At 42.0% G+C, this 21056-nt stretch overlaps 2 non-coding genes across 2 annotated transcripts; one reads left to right on the top strand and one right to left on the bottom strand.

Moving 5' to 3' along the window:
- Positions 1-10764: 10764 nt before the first annotated feature.
- On the top strand, positions 10765-10879 carry LOC136751992 (U5 spliceosomal RNA). Its single transcript, XR_010817174.1, has one exon. It is a non-coding gene; the product is annotated as a U5 spliceosomal RNA (small nuclear RNA).
- Positions 10880-15662: 4783 nt separating this feature from the next.
- LOC136751986 (U5 spliceosomal RNA) lies at positions 15663-15777 on the bottom strand. The gene has a single exon (XR_010817168.1). It is a non-coding gene; the product is annotated as a U5 spliceosomal RNA (small nuclear RNA).
- Positions 15778-21056: the final 5279 nt, after the last annotated feature.

The raw sequence follows: 21056 nt of genomic DNA on the forward strand, positions 1-21056 counted from the left end.
TCTCACATTGGCCTCCGCTCTAAGTGCTGCAGCCCATAATCCGTCCTCATGGCCACTGATGCCAGTGTGTGTGGACGGACAGGAGGGAGGGGGATGGTGGAAACATACGATGCTTACCATACTCTGGTAAAAGTAATAAACCAACTAACTCTGCTGATTCCAATTGACAACAGGAGGGTGGCGATGTCCAGGAATAGACGGACAGATTATTAACAATGCATTTCTGATTGATTTCAGGTGCTGAAAAATAACAATTTTATCTTTGAGGAAAAGACCTGAAGAAACAATATGGAAATAGATTGGGAAGAAACATGAATAGTCATACAACTCCAACCTCTTTTAAATCTAAGCACAAGGATACAGAGTCTGGTGGGACTATGGGCATTTCATGAACTATCCTTTCCATAGTTTATTAGAGTGACTACTGGATTGAAAGAATTGTGCTCTTTGGATGTGTGACTGAAGTGTGAAATGATATGTGATGTTTCAATGTGATGTAAGTGGATACACACTGAATAATGCTACTATGGTGTATTGTATTATTGTATATGGGAATTGAGTGAAAAACTAGTTCTAAAAAAATGTATGTGATAACAAAGCCAATGCTTTTTAATGAACGAATAATACATATTTAAAAAAAAAAGGTTTTATTGCATAATAAGTCTATTGGTCGATAGAATTGGCTTTAGAGCAGTGCCAATTTGTTTCTAACTTTTGGGAAATATAACTATTTACTTCTCCCGGTTTTGTATTCATTTTTTGCAAAACCGTTTTTAGGTGCTCAAGTCTATCTGAATCAAAAGTCCCATCTTCTGGAAACCTTAACTTTCTGTAACCTATTGTCTAGTCAAACCACTTGTGCACATCGCGCACATCTTCACTCCATATTTATCATACATATATCTGACATGTGTACCTTTGGGTGGCGGGTCACCCGTTTTACTGGAGCCGTTACCACGCATTTTCTATGTAACGTTTTGTACACAACTACCATGACATACAAGCACAAAATAATAACAAAATGACAGGGGAGAAAAGAAAAAAAAGTAAAAATAAATAAAAATATAACAAAACACAAATTAAAATAAATCCTATATACGAATAATAACAAACATGTTTTTCAATATGTTTGCATTTATAAAACTTGTATATAACTTCATGACGTTTCCTCATTTACCATTTATGGTTCTACAAAACACGTGCATTTATATTATCACCGGCATATCAGATATTGAACAATTTTTTTTTTTCTAATTGTAGGTCAAACCTACCCTGCAGTTTTTCAGACACACTTTTGTTTACGGGAACCCAAACAGGAAGACACAGTCCTGTTTCTTCACAAACAAGAAAACACAGTCAAGTTCATGGCAACCCAGGTTAAATAGGAAGACAGTCCTATTACTTCATAAACAAGAAGACACAGTCAAGTCTATGGTAACACTAAGAAACTTTGTTTCTTAACAAGCAAGAAAACATTTCCTGCCTCAAGTAATTGATATAAGGCAAGCAACAACGTTTTAATAAAATATAGATTGCGTTACCTGATCGTCAGAGGGCCAGGCGAGCAGACAAGTGAAAGCAAAGCACCGCAGTAGGGAATTTTTCAAAAAGGTTCCTTTACCTTTTTCTATTTTGCTGGCGCGGTTTTGCTGGTCATTGGTATGGCCATTCCAGTCCTCTGTGTCAGGGTTCGCAATCCCATCCTCGTCGCCATGTAATGTGGAAGAAAAACCATCTTCAATCAGGTTGGAACGTTCGTTGCAATGCCTTTAATACACGCAGCGTGGAGAGGAACAGTGAATCAAGAAGATCCCAAAGTCGCTCTGCCTTCATTTAAAAGTCAGAGGCTTTTATACACAAAAAACAAAGATCTGGTTACAATCACAGAGTCATTACTATATTATCATTAGAGAGTTAGCTAAGCAGAATATATATCAGAGTTCATAGGTCAACACATGGATTAGGGGGCAGGCACTTCAATCGTACTGTTTGACATTGTCTCCAAGGTTCTCATCTTAAATAACGAACAGAAAACAAGCTACCTTCTGGCCTGTCTTCCTGGCTTGACCTTATCTTTCTTAAGTATACAAGAGAGTAGAATTGATATGAGGGAAAGAATTCTAACTTTCCTTCCACAGTGCCCAACACCTACCAGTATGTCCTTTTAGTATGTCACAAAGGTTCCCTAATTAGTTTTACAAATGTTCCCTGTATGTTATGAATGTTCCCTAGTTTATGTTACAGATGTGCCCTAGCACTTCTATCTCTCAATTCAGAGCATTTGTATTGGAGGGGAACGTGGATGAGTTTGTACCATTCTTGGGAGGCTCTGCCTTGTTGGGGCAGAGCTGTGATCCAGGTGAACAGCAGATCGGGCAGAGCTGGGCATGTTGTCGGAGGAGGAGGAAGGCTGGTCAAGCAAATAAGCTTGCTAAGGTACGCAGCAGCAGCAAACAGCCCCCCCCATCCAGCCAGCCAGGCAGTCTGGCTGGCAGTGACTGAGTGGTTGACAGACGGCAAGCAACGGAATGCACGTGCTCTGTGATGTCATAGCAGTCAGCTCAGAGAGAGGTTCGTGATGTCATCGCTGAGCTGGCAGGCTCTGTGTGTCTTGCTGGCTGTGTGTATGTGTGTGAGTGTGAGAGAGAGAGATTTGTTGATTTTTAACACCTTTATTTTACTACAAAAAACAATTAAAACAAACTAGAAACACATAAAAGACATGAAAAAAACTCCCGACATAAAAACACAGCCTATTCTAAAAAGGCTCAATAAAAACCACTACACACGTGCTACCAATAAAATATTGAAGTGAATTAAACCAGTTGGTTTAAATGTCCAAAGTCAATGGCACAGAGGGCCGCCCCGACCCCCCACATCTGCAGAAAAGTGTCCAGGTCTCCCGTCAGGCTGTAGAAATTGTAATCCAGTCGCACTCTGGAGCTTACGAGAGACCTGAAGAGGGAGAGTGCACACTGTTGCTGCACCCGCTAAGTCTGACTTCTCCTACTGCTCAGGATAGCCAGCTTAGCCTGCCCCACTAGAAAGTTTGCTAACTGACAAACATGTCTGTGGCGCTGCTTGTTCTGGACTCCCAAAATAAACACAGAGCGTGAGAAAAGGAGGCCCAGCTGCTTGAACAGGCTCTCCAGTGCAGTGAACAGCAGCTCTAATCTAGGGCAGTGACAGAAACAGTGAAAAAGTGTCTCTCTCTCCCCGCAGTAGGGGCAGGTGTCGCTCACTCTGGGGTCCAGTGTATGTGCAAAAGAGTTTGTTGCGATGACGCCATGCAGAAGCCATGCAGAAGCGGGGGCTTGTTCAGGCTCCTCCAGGCCGGGCAGGCATCTTCCCCCAGAGCCAGGTGCTCCCTCCAGGGGGTGTCAGGGAGGGGCTGCAGCTGCTGATGGTGCAGCTCCCTCACACTGAGCTGATAGAGCTGCTGACGCTGAGCTGTGGAGACAGACACACTACAGAGACTGTGAGGCGACAGAAGACGGCTTGATGAGCAAGGGGGCCTGAGAGACACAGACAAACAAGGGGAAAGACGGTGTCAGGGTCCTTGGGCCAGCAGTGCTGCGTGAGAGCCTGGAAAAGCCGCTCCACAGCGCCTATGGGAAGGGCGTTCTGTACTGCCCAGAGAAATCTGGTTACGACTCTCAGTGACCTCATACCCAGCCTGGCAGCCAGGCTGTCGGCACCAACCCACTGTCCCCTGTTTAAATCCAACAAATCCCTCACGTCGGATCACGTCGACCTTAAGCAGGACTGACCTGAGGCTACTGGAGAGCAGGAGTGGACAGCAAAAACCGGGGTTATACAGCAGTGGCTCCTCTAACAGCCAATACAGACTGCTGCCCCACAGCTCGCTACCCAGGGAGAAGCGCTGCCACTCCTCTAAAACAGTACAAAAAAAAACAGGCAGGGACGAAGTATATTGGGACGTGTCTTATGTAAAAACATGTGTCTGTCATAACAAGTGTCCAGGGCGGGAGACACTGGGGATCTGGAGGGTACAGGAGCCTCTGAGCTGCCTGCAGCCGAAAGGCACTCAGCCTGCTTAACAGATCAACCAACCCCTGTCCCCCCTCCTGGAGCGGCAGGTACAGCACTGCTTTGCGCACCCAGTGCAGCCCGTCCCAGAAGAAATCCAGGAGCAGGGTCTGTATCTGGGACACCAGGGCCGGTGGGGGGTCCAGACATGCATAAGTGTGCCAGAGCATGGAGGCCACCAAGATATTAATAACAATTGCTCTCCCCCTAAAGGAGAGCTGGGGCAGCAGCCAGTACCATGCCCTCAACCGGCCCTGTACCCTCTCCAGCAGGCCAGCCCAGTTCTCCTGCGTCTCCCCCAAAGTCACACCCAGCACCCGAGGGCCTGAGAGAGACCACTGCAGCCCCGCAGGGAGGGCAGGGGGTGCAGAAACCTCCCACACCCCAACCAGATGAGCGCTGCTCTTGCCCCAGTTGACCCTGGCTGAGGAGGCCCTGCTGAACTCCTCCAGACACTCCCACAATGACCTGGACGTCTCGCTGGCCAGACTGTGTGTCTCAGCAGCATAGGCCGACACCCTTGGGTGACAAGGGATGGACAGCCCGGCTAGCAGCCTGTGCAGCAGGGGCTCGATAGAAAGGGAGTATAGCATCCCTGACAGACTGCAGCCCTGTCTGATGTCTCAATGGATGGGGATAGGCTCACTCAGGCCAACATTGATCTTCAGCACAATAAACACATGACAGTACAGCAGCTGAATAAATTCTACGAACCGCGGGCCGACACCAACTGCTCTCAGCACCTGAAACAGGCACTGCGGCCGGCATGATGTCTCTGAGCCGCTTAGCCAGAGCCTTAGACAGGATCTTATAGTCCTGACACAGCAGCGCCACTGGCCTCATGTTCACAATGGAGGACAGATTCCCCTTCTTGGGCAGCAGGGTCAGAATAGCTCTACGACAGCTAATGGGCAGCAGCCCAGCTCACAGTCCCTCCTGCAGCACTGAGAGCAGGTCCGGGCCCAGCTCAGTCCAAAACTCTGAGAAAAACTCCACAGTGAGCCCATCCAGCCCCGGTGCCCAGCCCTTATTGAGCTCTTGCATTGCGCAGGTCAGCTCTGCCAGATTTAGAAGGGCCTCCAGCCCCTTGACCCCATCCTGTGGGAACTTAGGCAGACCCTGCAGAAACTGCTGCTGCTGCTCCAGGCTGCCTGGCTCTGCGGAGTACAGCTCCCTATAGAACTGGGCGGCATGACTACACATCTCTTGCCCATCCTGCAGCACGTGGCCCTCAGCCGTCCTCTGGCAGAGCATCACCCTGCTCTGCTGCCGCCTGCATTCCAACCCAAAGAAGAACTTGATGGGCACATCCATCTGTGTCAGGCTCTGGAACTGCGAGCGCACCATTGCTCCTCGAGCCCGCGTCCTTAGCAGCTCTGACAATGCCTGCTGCATAGCTTTGAGGTCCTCTAATGCCCCTGAATCTCCAGAGTCCAAGGCTCGGTGGAGCACCTGAATCTCTCCTTCTAACTCCTTCTTAGATTCATTCAAGCTGTCAGTCCTATGCTCAGTGTACTTCTGGCAGAAGAGCCTGATCTGAACCTTGCCAATGTCCCACCACTGTCTCAGGGAGGCAAACCTAGGGCGCTCTGATCTCTGCCAAAAGAAAAGAAAGAATTACAAAAAATCCTGTCCTGCTGCAAGCTATTATTGAAAAGCCAGTAGGCACTGCGCAGCCGGACAGGAGGCAGGGTGACACTCACAGTGATGAGACAGTGGTCAGTGGTCAGGTGGGGGTGATATGGAAGCCACCGATCAGATTGACATGATGTCTAAAGGTATAAAATCTATCCAGCCTGGCTAGCGACATAATGCTAGTACCCGGCCTCACCCAGGTGTACTGTTTCACCTTTGGGTTGGCATTCCTACTGACATCGACCAGATTGTGCAACTGTGTATTACCTTCCAGCTGTTTTGCCGACTGTGGACTGGGCTCCAAATGATTCCTATCTAATCTATAGTCCACAGTACAGTTCCAATCACCCCCCCAAAACCAGGATCTCCTCAGCCCCACAGTCTGCTAGCGCTTTGCTGAGCACCGAAAACACTGACAGTCTGTCTCTCACAGCATTGGGGGCATAAATATTAATAAACACTGTAGCATTATGTTGGGTGTATTTTTATAAGAGCATTTTAGCTCTGAGCTGAAGCACTGACCTCTCCCCCCCAAGTTATCAGATTTTCTTAACTCATCAGCTTGGAACTGGTTTACATCAAAGTGACAGTTTTGGGGAGGATGGCACGAAGAATAGGCCAAATAGTTTGGAATCCTGCTGTGGGATGTCTGGAGAAGTGGGCCTGTAGGTAATATAACTCTTTGAACTGGAAATCCAATCTCACAAACTCAAGAATCAATCAGCTATTGATCTGACAGGCGTATACAGAACAGCACACGGTCTCTCTCTCTCTCTCTCTCTCTCTCTCTCTCTCTCTCTCTCTCTCTCACCTGAACCAGAAACTCGCTGATACAGCTCAACATGAACCAGAACCAGAAACCAACTAAGTCTTTGCCGGCAATAGAAGAGTTAAACTGGGAGAAGGAGATTGAGCCGTACGAGGAATTCTTTTAAAGGACTTTATCAAATAAAGAACTTTACAGACTGCGCTGCCCGCCTGTGCCCACCTGATCAGTGGAGTTTTTACAGCTGGACACGTCGACTGTATATGAAAGTGTCTGTCATTTAAATAGCTACTGAGTCTTAAGAAACTCGATCCTTGGAACGAACAGGGCCCTGCTTTCCTCAAAGACATTGTCTTCAAGTAACTATGGTGGAAACCCTGCTTACAAAGAAGATTTTGTGCACAACCTTGGAGCCTTCAAACCACTGGAAAATCGGTTTGGAAAAGACTCTACATTCGAGAAACCCCAACTTCCAGGTGCATCGACTGAGTGAAAGTTCTTGGACAAAGCCGAACCGGACTGCCTTTGTTCCAAACCACACGGACCTCGTGCCGTGTGCTGTTATCTGAGCCCGAAGCCAGAGAGGCCTCTCTGTGACGAAGTTCAGATAAGTTTAACAGTTTGGAGTTCATGATTCATGACATTTGAGAAATGAATTAGAAATGTTAATCTGTGATTCATAACTCTAGAATGTGTAATAACATTTAGTTTTCTTCAATATAAATGTGTGTTGCATTAAACTGTTTTGTTGATAATTTTAGAAATAAAATCTGTCAACGCCGAGAAATATCTTCTCATTCCTGTTTAACTGTTTAGTCTGAAATTGACACAAGTTAATAGACACCAGATTATAGGTGGCCCTGCCTATCCTTAATCATTGAATAATAATCAGTTAAGGGAAATTGTGGTAACAAGTAATGATAGGATCTTTCTCGGCACCTAATCGTAAATGAGACTGATATATATATAACGAGAAGTTACCTGACATTAAATACTAACCTGCGTAGTTATTTAATGTCTGACTAACAATACTAATGAGAGACTCACCTTCGTCTTACTAACCGGTATTGTGGTCAATGTGTTTATAACCTTTTTTTTTTAACGATTTGTGTTATCATATGCTATCCCATGGTCTTTGATTTGGTCACGGAAGTGATTTGTCTTTGATTTGTTGATCTAGAGTTGAATTTTAATTAGTTTTTCCCTTTTGTATAATTAGTGTAGTGCTACATTTAGTCTTTGTTTTTGAATAAATTTGACAATTTATATCTTTGGAATTGGTGTCTGTGTCCAATTATTACAGAAATTGAGTTCTACAAGATTCCAGGATTCGTGATAAGGTGATACTATAAATTCACTTCTTGAATTGAAATTTATTAGTGTACCTTACGCTACAATAAACAGAACTATTATTTTGAAAGTGTGCAATTTGTAGCCGAAACGGAAGCACACCGGAGCCCCGGAGCGCGGACGGAACAGAGTCGGATTAGCTATCAAAGATAATAACTAATAACACAAATAGACACAGACAATAATAACAACGGTGGTGACAGCACAGCCGTGAAGCCAAATAACCGAGCAATAATAATTGTTAATAAACAATTGTAAGAGAATTTTGAATGCTCGTTTTTTCAGTCAATCTAAATAAATAGTAGAACTGAAAACTCATAGGTCTATTGGTTTCTCTATTAAGATTCTTTTTAGAGGGAAGATGTGGTCAAGTCACAGATGTGCAATAATCATTTATTTTGACAAAAATAGGAAACTAATATCATTCAATTATAGTACTGAAAATAAGTAATATTAAGCTTCTGCTGGATTACAGTAAGAAACAGATAATACCCATTTTCTTCTTTCTCCTCACAGTACAGCTTATCGGCCAGTCTGGTCAGGCAGAAAGCAGTGTGTCTCTCTCTGTCTCCCTCCAGCTCTCTCTTGTGTCTCGTTGCAGGATGAAGAAGTTAAGAGAACTCAAATTCTCTTTGTTTTCCCTTTTATAATGTTTCCTTCCAACCAATAGCATTTTGCCACCACCATGACTTGGGTGCTTTATAATAATGTAATTATGAAGTGGGGGTCCCTTCGAATTTGGCTAGGAACCGATAAGAGGACAGGTCCCTTTTGGTCTTCTGGACATACAGACAAGGTTACCAGGGGCTACCAGAGGCTACCAGTGGCTACAAAGGAACTGTCCATTGCTTATATTTAAATAAATTCTGTTATCCAATCAAAAAACATAACAGCCATTACTGTTATCTGTCAGTCTGGTGTACTGTACGCTCCTATACTGTACTATCAAGAGTATGCACTGCACACATTCATATCGGTTTCCTCTTTAAGTAAAGAGGACATTTAAAAACCTTTACATTAAATCTTCTATTTAACATTTACCAAATTTTATAATTGATAATTATATATATATACAGTATGTAATTACATAATTATTTAAAAAGCTATAATTCTTCTAAATAGTTATTTCTGTTCTAATTATTGTAAATAAGCAATTATTTTTAAAAGAGAAGAGTCTGGAATAAGAAATTATGCAGGTTTTCCATTATGTAGAGAGGGAAAAAAAAACACAGAAACTGCATGCAACTTCCATAACGCACCATTTTGGGCAACACAAATGTTCCCATGTAAATTAGACTGAGTTGACTATCTAATTTACATAGAGGACATTTAGCACCCCCTGGATGTGCCCTGGATGTGCATCCCACAAATCTCCATCAACTGCAAGATGCTATCCTATCAATATGGGCCAACATTTCTAAAGAATGCTTTCAGCACCTTGTTGAATCAATGCCATGTAGAATTAAGGCAGTTCTGAAGGCGAAAGGGGGTCAAACAAAGTATTAGTATGGTGCTCCTAATAATCCTTTAGGTGAGTGTAGATTGGACAGATATGTTGTTTGTTAATGAAATGGTCATTATCTGGTCCGGTGTCACGCTGAATCCAGTGCCCCTACGAGTCATGTGTCCCGGGTTGGTTTGCGCATGAATAAATTCATTTTCTTAGCACAGGGCGAGTTACACAAAACATACATATTCTACAGTAAGAGAAGATCAAATACACAGTAAGATCTGTTACACTGATGTGCTTTGCGAGCGATCACACGCCAGCAGTTCCGACAATGTATTATTATTATTATTATTATTATTATTATTATGTATTTGTTAGCAGACGCTCTTATCCAGGGTGACTTTCAAAACATAGGAGCATTGCTGTGTGTCTGGCAACAGGGACAATGCAACAGTGATTTTAGACCTTCATCACAGACTTCATCAATAAGCACAATATCCCATCAAAGCATTAACATCACCTGAGATGGTCCAACAGTTTATTGATCTGCCCACAATTGTGCCGCAAAAACCAACAAAACAGTCGCATCCATAATCAATAGGCTAGCCAATTGTTTTTTAAATAAGAATAAAAGTAAAGATACGCCACAAAATGAATGAAAATGTTAACTGTGTGCATGGTGATGAATGCATGTGAACAAATCCTGTTTTTTAGTCAATACAGTGAAAGTGTCTGAAATAGCAAATCAGTGTAAATCCCTTAATGCATCAATACAAATAAATACAAATAAAAGGCTGATCTTTGCATATTCGCATACTTGTATGTTCATTTCTGTTTTTCTACATGTGATTTCGTGTTTTTTGTTTGGTTTTTACAATGTATCTGTGCTGTGTGTAGACGTGGAATGAGTTTGATTGTGATGTTAAATAGGGTTTAGAAACACAGTCGCCTCGGGGCTGATTATTATTGCTGTGTTTCTTCACTTCTACTCAAATACAAAATTGAGGAAGCAGTGGTTAGTTCTGAATCAAACATATTGACCCCCTCACTCAATCTGTAAGTCCTGCAGCAAACATTGGAATATGTATAGATATTTGCACAGACTGGTATAAATGTCCCTAATAAATAACCAAATGCCATTTTTGTTGTTTCAAATGTGCCCAACATCATACCAGTATATGTCCTTTTAGTATGTCACAAAGGTTCCCTAATTCGTTTTACAAATGTTCCCTGTATGATATGAATGTTCCCTAAGCATGTGGCGAATGTTCCCTAGTTTATGTTACAGATGTGCCCTAGCACTTCTCTCTCTCTCTCTCTCTCTCTCTGTCTCTCAAATTAGTGCAGTTGTATTGTCAAAGCAATTGGACATGCAAACATACATACATACATATGGAACATAATGAATAAAATTATCAATCACAATAAGATGTAATGAAGTACAGAAAAACAAAATGTAATAAAATGTGATCTTTAATACACACAAATATGTATGGCTGGTCGGAAGCGTCTTGGACTCGGGTTCCTCTTCATTACTTATAACGCTTTTGCCTTTTGCTAATGCTTTCCATGGAGGGGAACGTGGATGAGTTTGTACCATTCTTGGGAGGCTCTGCCTTGTTGGGGCGGAGCTGTGATCCAGGTGAACAGCAGATCGGGCATAGGTGGGCATGTGGGCGGAGGAGGAGGAAGGCCGGTCAAGCAAATAAGCTTGCTAAGGTACGCAGCAGCAGCAAACAGCCCCCCATCCAGCCAGCCAGGCAGTCTGGCTGGCAGTGACTGAGTGGTTGACAGACGGCAAGCAACGGAATGCACGTGCTCTGTGATGTCATAGCAGTCAGCTCAGAGAGAGGTTCGTGATGTCATCACTGAGATGGCTGGCTCTGTGTGTCTTGCTGGCTTCGTGTGTGTGTGTGTGTGTGTGAGTGGGTTGGTGGGTGGCTGTGTTAGTGTCTGTCTGTCTCTCTCTGTCTCCCTCTCTCTCTCTCTCTCTCTCTGTCTCTCGCTCTGTAGATACATCATAGGGAACATATGTAACAATCTCTCTTTCTGTTACCAAAAATGTGAATGAACGTATTTCAAGTGGGTTATGCCTTGGTTGGAAACGTATTAAGATTATTTATGAAGTGTAAATTGGATTTGTCTCAATTCTCCGTAGTTTTCAATGTATGTGCCATTCTGTAGCGTTCATGTTACAGATGTGTCCTATGCAGTGGTAGGGTCAATAAAATGTCAGTAAAACTTTATTTTAGCAATTATAGAGGGTGTGCAAGAAACAACATCTTCAATCAGGTTGGAACGTTCGTTGCAATGCCTTTAATACACGCAGCGTGGAGAGGAACAGTGAATCAAGAAGATCCCAAAGTCGCTCTGCCTTCATTTTAAAGTCAGAGGCTTTTATACATAAAAAACAAAGATCTGGTTACAATCACAATGTCATTACTATATTATCTTAGAGAGTTAGCTAAGCAGAATATATATCATCATAAAACAGAGTTCATAGGTCAAAACATGGATTAGGGAGCAGGCACTTCAATCATACTGTTTGACATTGTCTCCAAGATTCTCATCGTAAATAAGAACCAGAAATCAAGCTACCTTCTGGCCTGTACTTCTGGCTTGACCTTATCTTTCTTAAGTATACAAGAGAGTAGAATAGATATGAGGAAAATAATTCTAACTTTCCTTCCACAAGGGGAACAAATGCAAATAGAGGGTCCTCACTAATTATCTAATTTACCAACAACGTTTAAAATTAGGTCTTGCGAAGCTGCAAGAAATGCTGTATAATCGCTTTTGAAGCTTTTGAAGACTCTGTATAGGATGTTGAAGAAAGTGTTTTGTGATAATTATATAATGTTTTATATTAATACTAGTATTAGAAGTGGTTTTGTATACAGGCTGAGCAGATTAGATTTAGCAGGACAAGTAAAGGGTCAACAAGGTCGATTTGTTAGAAACTCCTGTCAGTAATGAAAGATTACACAGTGCCGTAATAGCCTACAGATGTCTGCAGTGAATTTGTTTATGACGTAATCGTTTCTCCAGATAGGGAGGAATAAGTTGTACTTATGTTTGTAAACATTAAGTCTCAATGAAGGAATTATTTCTGACAGTGGAGCTTCCGAGCGGCCCGATTAAAGTTCTGTTTGCTTTATCTCCGTGACTTCTCCACTTATTTCCCAGACGGTTCTACATAGTCTATTGTGTATTGTATTTAATATCAGGCCCTTCTCTTATGTTTTACAGTTGTTATTATTATTCCGTACAATACACGGATTAAATTAAGCATTTTAACCACAAAGTATTGGCTACAGTTATGATGCCTACTTCAGTGTTCATATGCATACAGTTTCTGAGGTCTGGACGACTGCACAGTAGTCCCTGGAGTTGTAGTCCAGACCACTGCAAAATTCGTGCTGAAGTGATCTGGATCACCACGCAATGGCCCAAGGACCACTGCAAACTTGGATTTCAATGTTTTTGTGTAATCCATGTTGCAATAGCACCTACCATGTTCCTTTGTGGTGAGCTGGTTAATTCTGTTCTGGGAAAACCACAATCCTGCAGGTTTAATAAGTCTCTCTACACATCAGTCCCTGAGTACCTTCAACCAATGGTAATTCTGACCAATTAACCCCAAGAATTGAGTCAATTAAATTGTCAAGGACTACCCAGTAAAGACGTGAACTCACGACTAGGTCACACTGTGAGCTCTCCAGAGCAGACATTACACTGAGCTCAGTGTGAGCTCACTTAGCGCTTTTCCACCGACATGGTGCCGGTGCTGGAGCCAGAGCTGCTGCTCGGCCTGGGATCCAGCTGATCTTTTTGTGAACCAGCCCGCTTTTCCACCGGTTTAAGAATCAAACGCTGACGTCACTGGATGTGGGCGTTCCCAAGCGTGGAGTAGAAGTGGAGAAACACAGCAATAATAATCAGCACCGAGGCCACTGCGTCTTTAACTTCACAATCAAACTCATTCCGCGTCTATGGCAAATCGTAACCCTAATGTTACAAATGTTCCCTAAATATGTGTTTTGCAGAATACACAAGCAAACGTTTTGGAATATAAGCATTTTTTCGACACACATAATAGAACTTATTGTTCTTTAACATTGGTGAGAATAATTAACATGAATTAACTTACTGTTGAAGATGTAACCCTTACCCAGTGGCAAACCCTAACTCTATGTTAGAAATTTTGCCTAAACACTTATGTTGCAAGATCAATAAAAAACCTTTAGGAATTTGACACTTTTAAAGATACACATAGGTAATATCAATGTGCTTTAACAATGCCAAAATAATAATGCGTTTATCTTTAATAGTGAAGATGGTGAAAAAATGGTTTCCAAACCGAATATAGAACTGAAACTTGCAGACAATCCATGAAAAATGGAATGTAAACATTTACACTTCTTAACAATCCTATATATCAATTATATTCATAACCCTAACCCTAACACTAACCCTAACTTTAAGTTACAAATGTTCCCTAAACACTTATTGTTAAGGTACAACTTGACTGCCAGACAAAACCCTTCAGGTACATCTGGATCGCTTCCCAAGTTTATCACAGCAACAGTAGGAACCCTTCAGTGCATTACGAGCCCGGGAAGTAAAGTCGCCGACACAATGCCAGATCGTTTGTCTTCAGTTTATTTTTGCAATAACACACACTTTTATACATGTCAGAAGTCTGATTGCCAAGAGTTCCGGGGCAGGAACATACAGATATTACAAACATATTACAGATCTAGTTGCTAGGCAGATATGAAATGTGTTCGATCTCATAAGTCATAACATTCATAACACACTTTCAGAGAGTTTCAGTTGACACAGCTGCACGGTTTGACTAGTAGTAGATGACGTGGGATTACAGATCTTATTTCTTGTTTGTCTGAAGAGCAGCATGTATATTGTTTATGTTATTAGCTCTGAGCTGTTCCTCAAAATATAATCTAAATATTGGGAGTTTTGCGGTTTGACATTTCCAAGACAGAGTCAAGAAGGCCATGAGTTCAATTCAATTCAATTCTAGACCTTTACAGAAATAGTTATGCGCGAATATGTTACTTATGATATTAATTCTGCAACAATGACAAATTTCAGCCACCCTTGCCATGGGAACATTTCCACCGGTGAGATATTTCAACAATGTTAACTGCAACTTCTGTTAAAGGTTAATCCTACAATAAGAATACAATACAATGAGTTACATGGTTACAGTAGGTTAAATAATCAGTATGCCCACCAAACTCAGTTATCCCCAACAGTTAGTATATGAATATGTTATATAAAAATCCTTACACTTATTTTGCAGGATCAATAAAAAACTGTCAGGATTTATTAAACTTTTACTGACTCACATAGTTAATAGCAATTTGTTATAACTTCACCGAAAATAATAATGCGTTTATCTTTAATTGTTTTGACATTATTAAGATATAATGCATCTTTCACATAGGGAACATTTGTAACATGATAGGAAAAACAAACAAATTATGTAACTTTGAAAATATTCAATATTACAGCATACAATTTGTCAAGCTTCATAAAAATTGAATTTATGACATACTCTGTAAAAATCAAGCAAACAGCATTTGTTGTTCATGAGAAAAAAAAATTATAATCAAAGCTATCAGACTTTAGCAGCTGGTGTACGAACACACATACGATTATACAGCATTTCTTGCAGCTTCGCAAGACTTAATTTTAAACGTTGTTGGTAAATTAGATAATTAGTGAGGACCCTCTATTTGTATTTGTTCCCCTCTATAATTGCTAAAATAAAGTTGTAATGACAATTCATTGACCCTACCACTGCATAGGACACATCTGTAACATGAACGCTACTGAATGGCACATACATTGAAAACTACAGAGAATTGAGACAAATCCAACTTACACTTCATAATTAATCTTAAAACGTTTCCAACCAAGGCAAAACCCACTTGAAACACATTCATTCACATTTTTGGTAAACAAAAAGAGAGATTGTTACATATGTTCCCTATGATGCATCTACAGAACGAGAGACAGAGACAGAGAGAGACAGACAGACAGACAGACACTAACAGAGCCACCCACCCACCCACTCACACACACACACACACACACACACACACACACACAGCCAGCAAGACACACAGAGCCAGCCAGCTCAGCGATGACATCACAAACCTCTCTCTGAGCTGACTGCTATGACATCAAAGAGCACGTGCATTCTGTTGCTTGCCGTCTGTCAACCGCTCAGTCACTGCCAGCCAGACTGCCTGGCTGGCTGAATGGGGGGGCTGTTTGCTGCTGCTGCGTACCTTAGCAAGCTTATCTGCTTGACCGGCCTTCCTCCTCCTCCGCCCACATGCCCACCTATGCCCGATCTGCTGTTCACCTGGATCACAGCTCCGCCCCAACAAGGCAGAGCCTCCCAAGAATGGTACGAACTCATCCACGTTCCCCTCCATGGAAAGCTTTAGCAAAAGGCAAAAGCGTTATAAGTAATGAAGACGAACCCGAGTTCAAGATGCTTTCGACCAGCCATACATATTTGTGTGTATTAAAGATCACATTTTATTACATGTTGTTTTTCTGTACTTTATTACATGCTATTGTGATTTTTAATTGTATTGTTTATTTTCCATATATATGTATGTATGTATGTATGTATGTATGTATGTATATATGTATGTATGTATGTATGTTTCCATGTCCAAATTCTTTGACAAAACAAATGCACTAAATTGAGAGACAGAGAGAGAGAGAGAGAGAGAGAGAGAGAGAGAGAAGTGCTAGGGCACATCTGTATCATAAACTAGGGAACATTCGTCACATGCTTAAGGAACATTCATAACATACAGGGAACATTCGTAAAATGAATTAGGGAACCTTTGTGACATACTAAAAGGACATACTGGTAAGATGTTGGACACATTTGAAACAACAAAAATGGCATTTGGTTATTTATAAGGCACATTTATACCAGTCTGAGCAAATATCTATGCATATTCCAATGTTTGCTGCAGGACTTACAGATTGAGTGAGGGGGTCAATATGTTTGATTCAGAACTAACCACTGCTTCCTCAATTTTGTTTTAAACATAATTTAAAAGAAAAGTGGGCTATACATTGGTCTGGAAAAAAGGAGCAGTGGTCCCTAAGACAATTCTTTTAGTTTTTTGACACAATTCCTAAAACCCATTTTCTTTAAAATGTTATCAATTTGCATTAATAGATCATCCAAACTACAATCATACTAATCATGAAAATGTTCATATTATTATATTCTAAGGGTTCTAGTCTATTGTGTATTGTAATTATTATCAGGCCCTTGTCTTATGTTTTACAGTTGTTATTATTATTCCGTACAATACAGGGATTAAATTAAGCATTTTAACCACAAAGTATTGGCTACAGTTATGATGCCTACTTCACTGTTCATATGCATACAGTTTCTGAGGTCTGGACCACTGCACAGTAGTCCCTGGAGTTGTAGTCCAGACCACTGCAAAATTCGTGCAAAGTGATCTGGATCACCACACAATGGCCCAAGGACCACTGCAAACTTGGATTTCAATGTTTTTGTGTAATCCATGTTGCAATAGCACCAACCATGTTCCTTTGTGGTGAGCTGGTTAATTCTGTTCTGGGACAACCACAATCCTGCAGGTTTAATTAGTCTCTCTACACATCAGTCCCCGAGTACCTTCAACCAATGGTAATTTTGACCAATTAACCCCAAGAATTGAGTCGATTAAATTGTCAAGGACTACCCAGTAAAGACGTGAACTCACGACTAGGTCACACTGTGAGCTCTCCAGAGCAGACATTACACTGAGCTCAGTGTGAGCTCACTTAGCGCTTTTCCTCCGACATGGTGCCGGTGCTGGAGGCCGAGTTGCTGTTACAAATACAATGCCGAGCACAGCAGTGCAGTGCCACTACTCCTCTCTATCCAGAACACAAAGACGTGCGTCACTCTAACCTGTCCGGTTTTACAACATGCAACTGAAATAATATGTTCTTAGGGGAACAAAATAACACATAGCGATTTCTCCCTGCTATAAAGTAAAATAATGTATACAGTGTTTCTAATTTCTTTTACGATACCTTTTCATAGATATTTATATTTTTCAATAATAAACTAATGTCACAGTCTTCCCCCACTTTATTTGAAACGTCCTCGTTTCTTAATTAAATAAATCATACAGTGTTTCTAATGTTACATTTTTATATATATATATATATATATATATATATATATACTTAGATCTTCCAAGGGATAAACTGATGTTGCAGTAATTAAATCACAATAGATGTATGTCAGTACAATAGGAACTTTTTTTTTTTTTTTAAGAATGGCAAATTAGGAGCCATTACTGTATTGAACTGTAATGTAACATGAAAACAGGTATAAACCAAGAAAGAACTAAATCTTTAAACTTGTCAGGTTTTATAACTTTACGACCACTAGGTACATCCAGCAGGTAATGCCACAGGAGTCTGGGGTCGCTGAGGTAAGAGACACAGTCTCTGGGTGCACTGTGACTTGGGCATCCCGAAGGCTGGAAGAATGGGTGACACCTGGGCATGGCTCAAGTGCTAGAGCAGGCTGTGGAACAACACCTGGAAAAGGTAGCATATCCCTCTGGACAGGAGCTGTGGAAGAAAGAAGAGAGAGAGACGGCATCGAGTGATGACTGGAGCTCGCTGGAACTGGAAGTGGGTAAGGGACGTCTCCAGACAAAGCCGTCAGTGTTGATGGCGGACTGACAGGTGCATCATCAGGATCTCTAAACAGCTGTGGAGGCGCTTCTGGATGAGCAGTGTGGTCAGTGTGGATGGTCTCAGGTATACCATGTTGACGGATGAAGTCTTCAAACAAGCATTGAGCTACACTTGTTGCACGCTGATCTTTAAAAGGAAAGAGATTCACATAGCATGTAAAATAATCCATTACAACAAGAACATACCTGTTGCCTTGAGAAGTGACTGGTAGCTCGGTGAGGTCAGCAGCAATTTTCTGGAATGGACGATCCACCACAATAGGTTGTAAAGGAGCTCTAGCTTTTGGTGTTGGAGCACTGCGAGTCTGACATGTTAAACACTCTGTACAGAACTTGTAAATGTCACGTGACATGTAAGGCCAATAGCAGATTTTTCTGGCTCTCTGCAAAGTTCGTTCAGTCCCTAAATGTCCACTGAAGACATTTCCATGCAGGTGAGTGAGGGCTGTCTGAATGAGGGATTCAGGAAGAACCAATTGGTAAGTATCGGCTTTCTGCAGAAAGTTTTTAATTTTTTGACAGAGGATCCCATTTTCCAAAGTCAGGCGAGGAAACTCATACCAGAGCTTTTTCAGAGCTGACAGGGAGTTTTTGATTCGTCGTGCAGTAGGTCTTCGGTTATCCATTTCTTTCTATTTCATCACAGTTCTCATAATGACATCCGCTTGTTGTTTCTGCTTCAGTTCATCAATGTCTATTGCTAAATCTTCACAGGTTTGTCTTACAGGAACAGCTTGATCAGGCTGTAATTCAGAAGACCAACTGTTTTGCATCTTTTTGGGCAAAGTTTTTAACGAATCGTCTGTAATAGGAACAGAGACCCACAAAAGCTCTCACCTCAGTAGGTGTTCTTGGTGTTGGCCAATCTTTCACTTTGTCCAGCTTCCTGGAATCTGGTCTGAGACCACCCTTGGTGATTACATGTCCCAGGAAAGAGACTTCATCCCGTGCAAGCTGACATTTACTGGCCTTCAGCTTTAGTCCTGCCTTTCAAAAGCGAAGAAAGACATCTTCCACACTCTGCAGATGTTCAGAAAAGGTTTTGCTAAAAAACAAAACATCATCCAAACAGATGAGGCAGATCTTCCAGTGTAGACCACGAAGCACAAGCTCCATTAAACGTTGGAAGGTAGGTGGTGCATTGGTCAGTCCCATTGGCATGACCTTAAAATGGTATAAGCCGCTGCCGGTGGTAAATGCGGTCTTCTGATGCCAGCTGAACATACCAATAACCACTTGACAGGTCCATGGTACTAAACCAGCATGCCCCTGCCAGGCTGTCCAAAGCTTCAGAAATCCGTGGTAAGGGATGCGAGTCCCGTATGGTGACAGGGTTTAATTTCTTGAAGTCAATGCAAAATCTGTAGCTGCCGTCCTTTTTCTTGACTAAAACAACAGGTGAAGCCCAAGGGCTGCAGCTCTCCTCAATGAGGTCATGGGCCAGCAACTGCTGAACTTGTTTTTCTATTTCCTGCTTCAAAGCTGGAGAAGTCCTGAAAGCATGTTGACGGATCGGTAGGGCATCTCCAGTTCAAATGTGGTGCTTTACAGCATCTGTGCAGCCATAGTCATGTTCATGTTAACTAAACACATCACAATACTTCAAAAGTAAGTTCTCCAGCTGGTCCATTTGTGGTTCACTCAATTTAGACTGACTGAAGTCCACTGTGGGTAACTTTGTGCCTTCTGTCTGCCTGATATTGTGCACAGTAGCCTCAATAACCTGGAACTCTTCACCTCCCTGATTTATCAGAGAGTAAAAATTTCCCAGTGGTGTGTTACTTGGGACATGGCAGTCGTCATTGGTAGGATTCATGACACCAACGGTTGTTAATCCTTTCTTCGCTGGAGACATTGTTCTGGCAACAAACAGACCTGGGTAGTTGCATTCCTAAGTAATTTGGAGTTGAGATTTGATTTTCTGTAAATGGCTGCAACTTTGCCATGATATTCATCTCAGTCATTGCAGGAATGTAGATTGGCACAAATGTCACAGCATTGCAACAAAGAGGTGTGATTTGCTTAGAAAACAACAGTAGGACTTTCCAGTTCTACAACTGTAATTGTCCTTGTACATCAATCACTGCATGGTGTTTCTGCAGAAAATCCCATCCGAGTATGACAGCTTGATTGGAATTTCTTATCACTTGAACATCATGATGAAAAACCTCCTCTCCAAGTCTAATACTAATGGTTAGTGTTCCAAGAGTATCAAGGCACTCACCAGTCACTGACCTTGCCAACACGTATGACTTTCTGATGGACTTTGTCTTCAGTGCTGGAATTGACACTCTTACATTTTCACTGATCAAAGAAATTTGTGAACCAGTATCAATGAAGGCTTGAACAGCAGTGTCTTCAATAACAGCAAAAAAATATTGGAGAGGTTGGAGAGTCTTTTAAAGCTGAAGCTTCAGACTCTGGACCCCTGTCATTCAATGTAGCAGCTACTTGGCCCGCAGCACCTGCTACCACTCGTTTCCCTGATAGGTGGGATCCTCAGAATCAAAGCAAAGATGACATTTGCTGTATCTGCAATCAGGCCTTCTCTCATGGTGATGTGGACTGGGTGTTCTCCTGGTGTACCTGTCCATTGAGTGTGAGTAGGATGCAGATGGACTACGAGAATATCTTGAACTGCAGTGCTGATCAGGGTGAGATGAGTGATAGCGATTGCTAGGACTGTTAGTTCTTGAATAGTAATGGTTGCTTGGTGATGGAGGCCACCTTTCATATTTTTGCCTATGTAGGGAATGATGTCCGGGTCTTGGTCCAGGACACATGTTTCTATAAAGGCGAAGAAACATCTCTTTGTGATCTAGAGGAAGAATTATACCCATCACAGGATGCTTTTCTTGATGCACAATATTTCTCTCGTTTCATCCATTCTGGAGAGGGCTGACGGTCCATTTTCCCCTCTTTGTACTGGCTGTGCACATGTTTGAGATTTTCTTGCTGTTGCTTCAACTGGCTCACCTCTACTCTGAGTGCTTTAACATCTGCAGTTAAATCTGCA

The sequence above is a fragment of the Amia ocellicauda genome, chromosome 6, assembly GCF_036373705.1.
Source record: "Amia ocellicauda isolate fAmiCal2 chromosome 6, fAmiCal2.hap1, whole genome shotgun sequence".
In the NCBI taxonomy this organism is placed as follows: Eukaryota; Metazoa; Chordata; class Actinopteri; order Amiiformes; family Amiidae; genus Amia; species Amia ocellicauda.